Here is an 8378-nt window from a genome sequence, read left to right as displayed (position 1 = left end):
TTTCATTGGCACTCAATCATTGTCCAGATCGGGTACGATTATCGTTCTATACAAAAAATGGACTTGCAAACTTTTCATCTTCCTTCTCCAATTTTTTCACTTTACCCATTGCAATGTCTGAAAACTGTCATTCTAACTCTTCCACTTTAACTTTCAATTTATCTTCGTTTAACATGGATTTCGATCTCGGGGCTCGTTTTCAAGATTCTCGTTCTCAGATCTGAATTTTTGAAACGAACGATATGATAACAGGAATAATATTCTAAATTCGTTCGTACACCGTATCGTTCATTTTTCAAAAAAAAAAAAAAAAAAAAAAGAATTTACCACGCGAAGGAGATATCATAAGGGGACAACTTTAAAATATGGTAAGCGAAATATAGGTTGAGCAGAGTTTACAAGTGGCAGTTGATTGTCGTTTATTCTAAAATTGGCAACCGTTTCTTCCTCTCCGATTCTTCGCATAGTTCTCCTCCTCCATTATTCCTTCTCGTGGCGAGACAATGCGATCGCGAGTCTTCCCTCGCCCGAAACTGAAACTCGAATCACAAGAACATATAATCCACGTTTTCGATTATATAAAAGATTGTTATTTCGAAATTTTTCACAGACGTGTTAATTGTTCCCTCGTCTCGATACTTCCAGCGACAACACACTTTCTCACACAAGCGTTGCATAAACAACGCCTGAATCTCTTACGTCTCTCTTATTCCTTCCTCCTTCCGATTCTTGCCAAAACGCGACAAATTTCGCTCGTTGCAAAATTCCCGAATCATCTCGAAGAATCCCTCGATCTCATTTGCAAGGTAAATCCATTCCGACGAATTACGATTGGGCACGGGTCTTAATCTGTCCGCATTACCATCTCTCTTTCCCTCCCAATACCCCTCCTCCCCCCTTTCCTGTCGCTTCGTTACGCAACAGGATGCATCCAGGAAGCTGAAGAATTCCTCCAACCACCCCTCCCTAAACACGCGATCACGAAAGACACGCGGAATTTTCGCGAAACGTGCAAACGAACGAACGAACGAATCCTCCACCTCCATCTACACCTCCGTCAACACCAACGCGAAACGGTGCAACAAGAAGGATGGAAATGGAGGAAAATACTGTCAACGACGCGCGACATTCTACGAGGGCGAAGGTCGAATTTCGTTAGCCCTCGACGACTTCCTTCTCGCGCTCTACCTTTAATCGAGAGAGTCGGAGGAGAGGGGATGGGAAGGGGAGGGTATCAGCGGGTTGCTGGCGGAAAGGTTGGTTGACGAGAAGGGATCGGCGAGAAGATCTCGAAGGAGGGTTTTCACGGGTAGCCGGGGGGAACGTATGCATTTCTCGCGGAGCTCAGAAGTGCTTTATTTCCATAGCGGGTCGGTATCTGTACACACCGACAGTCATACTGATCTCGAGAGGTACGTCGGCTGCCTCCCGGGTGCTATATACGGGAATATAAGAGAGAGAGAGAGAGAAGGGAGAGAGAGTGTCTCGGGCGTATCGTTGGTCGGTATGCTTAGCGCAGCCTGTTCGCCCGAGGCAAAATTGTCTTTCTTTCGGTACGGCGAATAGTCGCTAAAAGTAAAAATCTAAGAAAATAAAATAGCCCCACGGGATCCCTCCCAGAACTGTTTCGACGATTTTCCGTATCTCTCTGTCTCGTGCATTCGTCGTATTCGTATATTCGTATATTCGAGTCGCGCATATCGTGAAATTAAGTGAATTTTGTTACGTCTCCGCGTTACGATAAAAAAAAAAGGCAACAGAGGAAAATTAGAATTTGGGAAAGTCGAATGTCATTCAGAACGTAGAGGAAACCGTGCCATTGAATTTCCTTTTTGATTCATCCCGATATCTCAACCGGTTCTCGAGATATAAGGATTCGAAGCGTTCGTATATTTAAAGACTTAGGTGTATAAGAATTACACGAATAGACTCGTGATCTTTTTCTAGAAGTGCGTACTATTTCTAAGAATCGCGTTTGTCGCTCGTCTGGAGTTTGGAATGGCTCAGCGAAACGAGGTGCGAGAGAGAGATCCGAGTAAACGACGAGGATGAAAGTAATAGACGATCAAAAAATTACGCTTTTCTTTACACGACGATATTTCGGGAACCGGAAATCATATCGGGATAAATCGAAAGGGGTTTCAAAGAGCGAGATCTCGCGCCTCTAACGATCTTTCGTTCGTTGACCGGAAGTCATTATCTTCGGAGTTATAGCGATTCAAAGTTTTCCTAATTTTAATACGATTAACCGGATCTAGAGTGAATTATTAAAAATTATTCTTCTCTTTACATGATGATATCTCGGGAACCGGAAGTCGTATCGGGATAAATCGAAAAGGGTTTCAAAGTACGAGGTTTCGCGCCTCTAACGATCTTTCGTTCGTTGACCGGAAGTCATTATCTCCGGAGTTATAGCGATTCAAAGTTTTCCTAATTTTAATAGGATTAACCGGGTCTAAAGTGAATTATTAAAAATTATTCTTCTCTTTACATGACGATATCTCAGGAACCGGAAGTCGTATCGGGATAAATCGAAAGGGGTTTCAAAGTACGAGGTTTCGCGCCTCTAACGATCTTTCGTTCGTTGACCGGAAGTCATTATCTCCGGAGTTATAGCGATTCAAAGTTTTCCTAATTTTAATAGGATTAACCGGATTTAAAGTGAATTATTAAAAATTATTCTTCTCTTTACGAGTAGATATCTCGGGAAGTCGTATCGGAATAAATAGAAAAGCGTTACAAAGGTTTCGCGCTTCTAACGATCTTTCGTTCGTTGACCGGAAGTCATTGTTTTCGAAGTTATAACGGTTCAAAGTTTTTTTTTAATTTCAATGAGATTTAATCGAGTTTTAATTTTTTCTCGCTGTTCAAAAAGTTTTCGTTTCAATTCTGAAATTAGACGTTCTCTTCTATTATTCTTCGACATTATTCTTTGGTGGTATTAGCGATTCGGTCGTTTCTTTCGTATCGAAAAAGACAATAGTTCAGTCACCCGGAATAGAATCGGTCTGAATATTTCATTTTAGTGCAGAAGAAAGTCTTCCCATAGGATCACGCGCGCGTCTGTGACGTCTTTTAAGACACTTTGAACGTTTCGTCCATGAAACTCCTTTTATCTCGACTTCTCGTTCGTGAGTGATTCGTTTCTATTACCTTTACAGACGGTAGCATGAAAGGGGCTATTTAATAGTAACGGAATGTCTGATAATGAACCGTTTGTACTCCGTATGTTGAAAGAACTGTTATCTTCTTATACTATACACGTCCTAACGTAAGTATATACGCATGATGTTCCAAAAGCACGATCGAAAACACGACGATGTTCGATCGATAATAAATAATAAATAATAAAATACTAAAATTTTATTTTCCTTCATTTTTATATCCCTTATTATCCCTTATTTCGCGTTGAATTTTAAAGTTTCAAAAGAGACTTTTGAACTTTTGGGATGAAAGTTAAACGTACTATTGTATCACTGGGAGGAGAATGCAGCTCGTTCCAACGGTAAGTGGAGAAAGGTAAAGGAAGAACGTTTACTGAAAACAGAATACTTGACCTTTCTCAAGAAAATTTTTCAAAAGGAGAACGATGCGCGTAATTCTCTTATTTCGTAGTCGTCCACACGTGCATAACGAGAAACGATGCATTATTTCTAAACGTAATCGCGTGACGCGACGCGCATTATGCGTCAATTTGCATATGACTGTTATGCGCAACGCGTGATTTAGATAGTCATTAATGTGATCGTTTCGCGTTACTGAATCTCTATTAGAAGGCTCTAAAACTGATGGAAGCTGTAAATGTCACTTGCCAGGTGACATTGCAATTAACTGCATAATTGAGAAATATTAGGAATTTAAGGATGTGACAACTTTAAATTGACACGTATACAATTTCTCATTAAGTTGATATCGAATTAGCGATACACTATTTCATTTGCATAATTAATTTATTGCCGGATAACCCGTCACAAGTGACACCGGCCAACGATAATACATCGCCGTGTATTCTAGCCATGAATATCCAACCATAACTTTCCCATCTTGTCATTTTCTATTTACTCTTTATCCATTTAATTGAGAAAAAGAATCTCTTTATAAATCTCCTTCTATTATCCACAAATTTCTATTATCAAAATTACTTCCTTTATGATATATTGTGATTCTTCCATATTATAAAAAAAAACAACTAAATTAAATCATTCACACCATCGTTTCCTAAACTATTGTAACTTCGCATAAATCTTCTAAATATGCTATAGTAAAATTCCACTGTTCCAAAATATCTTTCGCACGAGCCCCTTTTAATTGACTTCTCTCTCTTTAAAAAAGAGATCCGAACTCGCGAGAAGTCTCTCGCCCTATTTTCGCCCTATTTAGCCACCACCCCCTTTCTCGTTCGGCCGAGGCAAATGGTGGTACAATTCCCCCGGAAGATTTCGCGGGGAATTCATAGACGTCGGCCGGAATATTGTTCCGCTTGATCGATCGACAGTTCAACGGGGTTAATCGGAAAATCTCCGTAGAAAATCCAGCTCCCCAAGGGGTGGGTGAGAGGGACGGCTACGAGGACTACGACTACGACTACCCAAGTGTACACGCCTAAGCGTAACAACGAATGACGAGGGAGAGACGGGGAGAGACGAGGGAGAGACGAGGGAGAGACGAGGGAGAGACGAGGGAGAGACGAGGAGGTGGCCGAGTGGGAGCGAGAGGGAGCGCGAGAAACGGGGGGTGGAGGAGGGTCTAGAGAAGGAATTCCATAAAAATCGGTGAAATATGCATAGTACCGCGGAATGTGGAGGAGCGTCGCGACGTCGTCGAGTGTCCCGGGGGAAACGGGAATCCCGGCACGAGGAGGAGGACGAATTGGAAGAAAAGGAGAGAGGAGAGAGGTGTGTGTGCGCGCGCGTGTTTATGTATACATGTGCGCGTATGGAATGGAAGGAGAATGGCAGGTGAAGGAGGAAGATGAAGGAGAGGATTTGTGGAGGGAGGTGGCGCGCGACAGATAAAGGAAAGAAGGTCGGAGAGCGAACATTTGGAACGTGTTCTCGAACGAAATCTAATTTCGGTCCCACGGCGAAACTAAGCTATTTTCTCCGCAATATGCACGCGCAGCTACGCCCATGTTTTTCACCCTTCGCACCTTCCTTCCTCCCTCCCTCCCTCCCTCCCTCCCTTCCTCGCGCCCTTCCCCCCTTGCCCTCCCTCCTCCTCTTATCGCGATTCGTGAAAGTTGAAATTTTCCCGCGTTTCCTCCTCTCACGGCGAGGCGAAAAAGTCGATAAAGTTTCTCGTCGTTTGCCAAACTGCCGTCACTTGGCCAACTTGGAACGGCGTGTACAAACCCGGCGAAGATTTTAGATACGAATTATAAAATAAAAACGCTGCTCTCGAGGAAGGGAGGGATCGAGGAGTACGAAGAAGTGGGAAACGTTCTCGTTGCAATGCGTGGTGTGACTTGTGCGCCCAACCTGTTGTACGGGAGGGGGGGGGGAGGGGGAGGGTAACTGCTCTCGGACAAAATGTACGAGACAAACTCGGAACACGTTCGCATCGGCGCGAACTAGTTGGCCAGAACTTTGCAATCGAGTTATCGATTGTTTATGGGTCGAGTCGGGATGGAACGATGATTGAAACGGTTGAACGCGCGCGGTTAATAAAAGGATGGAAAGGTTGGAAAAATGGGGGATCGCGATCTCTAAAACTTTCACTCTGTGTCTTTCGGATATTCAACACCACCCGACACCCGATACCACGTATGTAAATTCGAGTCCTTCGAGCGATTCGTACGATTAATAAACGTGTGTCTATGATTATTATCCGTTTTCACTTTCCTCGACCGCCAGTAAATTGAGATATACTCGTCGCAATTTTTACACGAGATGAGGAATTTAGGAAAGATGTTCCGTTCTTAAAATGGAAAATTTATTTATAATATTCGTAACGCATCCTAACGATCCTTGCCTTGTCTTCCCTCTAACTTTTTTCGTAACGACCATTGGGAAAAGTTGGGGAATCTTGAACGGGACAAAATATACCCTCTCGAGGCTCATAGTTGAAACTAAAGTATGGAAATGTTTTATAATTTCTGCATTTCTCTTTCAGAAGCAAACGAATGCAAACGACGTTGAAAGAACACGGTATTTTAAAGCTCCACCTCGTAGATTACTTTAATCACTCTACCTTTTCATACAAATTTTTATCTCTTCCTAATCTGCGCCAGCGGAAAACTCGGGATTGAGAGAATATTTATGTTGTTTGCGATTTAAAAATGACGGAATTTTCTTTTTTAAAAAGGAAGAGAAAGTCTTATAAAGTCTTACAAAGTCTTGATCGGTGAAGAATGAATAATCTCTTCGAGATGGTTGTTCGATATTTCGACCGCGCATTGTATCCCATCGTTTTATCCAACAATTTCAACGAAACGTGAAAATTCACGATTCATCTATTTTCACCACGCGGAAACAAAAGTTGGGACTGTCTCTCCACGGTTATTCCGTGTTACGAAAAAGATCCCATTGTACGTAGCCGCCCTCTTTTTCTCCCCCCTCATTTAGGGGCGGGGGGAGAAAAACAGAAACTGACAAAAGATTCCTCGAGGCGTTCGTACGGCAGAGTTTCGAGAGGACTATCGAGAATCTCCGGCGAAACGACGATGGGCCGAAATGGGCGAGTCTAGTGTCTTCGTGTGCGGCCAACCTGGTGACAGGAGTGCACGAGAATTTCCGCTTCCGCTCTCATAATTAAGCCACCGTTGGTTTTTGATGGCCACTAAAAATGTCGCGGAGAGATTCTCCGAGAGATGTTCGAGTTCCCTTCCCCTCCAATGGGGGACGGAAGAGAAGGGTAAGATTCTCTAGCGACGGAACTAAGCGTATCGCGAGCATCGAAACTAAAACGATTATTACTAAAAATCTAAACTTTTATTTTCGAGCGTACACCAATTAGAACAATTTGAATACGAATCAATCACCTTAATTTTATATAACAAGAAGAAAAAAGAAACGAACCAATGATGATATTTTATTTTATTTCTACTCGACGATGCTTGAAAAATCAAAATAATAATAACATCAATTTTGAACGCGTTCAATTCAAACATTTACAAGTAGCAAGTCATACAAGACGAAAAAGAGAAAATTTGATTTGATCGAGTTGATTTGTTGCTCGCATCGAACTCGATCCCATCGCTAGATCGTATCGACTCGAGCAAGAGAGAGATAGAAAGAGAGAGGAGCGACCCTTACGTTTCTGATATTAGCAATAGCTAAAGTCTCGTAAAGTCGGTTGTGCGGCAATTCGAGTCACTTTGCGACACCCTTTATACACTCTGCCTCCCTTCGACCTCCCCTCCTTTCCCGTGGAGAATGTGAGAGAGGGTTTCGGCTAGGCGGTGATTTTAATGCGGGCTGGTTCTTAAATTTTAACGTGGCACGGTCACCACCCCCGCTCGGGGGTGAATCGGCCAAAGGACCAGCATCGCCGCCTCGTGGACGCCGCGCTGAACCAAGGATTAAACTGTAGCGAGGTAAACCTGCACCAAGGTTTCCACCGGTGTTAATTCGGTTATGCGGGTTATACGGCGTCGAGGGTGGGTAGGTAGACCCTCCGCTGAAACGTTTCGAGCGTTTCAGTTAGCTCTTCTGAAAACTTGTCCCATACCGTCCCTCTCCGAGATACCGGTTAAGGGAGACGTGATAATACGACGAGGGTCCGAGCGAGTAAGCTCGGCTGCCGTAAGTTCGAAATGATTTAGTTTTACGAGGTGGGAAGAGGATCGGTAGCCGGTGTCGTGCTTCTCTTCTCAAAATACGTCCGCTTAAAATTCTTTTTGCAATATATTTTAATCTATCACAATTTCCTCACAATTTGTCATTCATTTGTTACCTGCTTTTTTCCTTCGCTGAATATACACAATTATTATTCGATGGAGGTATTTCAATACGTGTTGCGTTAGAAAGTATTATTGCTCGGCATTCCGATAAACTATCCACCGTATCCAATAACGTTTTAATTCCTTTCGGCGCGGTAATTGAAGAAATGGCGACGGAGGAGGAGGAGGAGGAGGAGGTGGCGAGCGGCGGATCGAAGGTCGCGAGGATAGGATCTTTCTTTTTTCTTTTTCTTTTTTTTTCTTTTTTTTTCTACTGCGCCGCGCCACTCTGATTTAATAAGTTCATTACCTAATGAACAGGTGTACGGGGCAATCTGCTCCCACTGGCCGTAGTAGCTTGCTCGCATCGGTCACCCTTCGATAATCAATACTTTTAATTACCGCATTTTTATGAATTCGGTTGTAGTTTAGTCTTTAATTGGATACGAAATCGACGATACCTATATCCCAATACCAATTTTCACGCTTCTAATTAATA

The sequence above is a fragment of the Apis laboriosa genome, unplaced genomic scaffold (assembly GCF_014066325.1).
Source record: "Apis laboriosa isolate Shangri-la unplaced genomic scaffold, ASM1406632v1 scaffold40_cov151, whole genome shotgun sequence".
NCBI lineage: Eukaryota > Metazoa > Arthropoda > Insecta > Hymenoptera > Apidae > Apis > Apis laboriosa.
Note: the sequence above shows the minus strand (reverse complement) of the source record.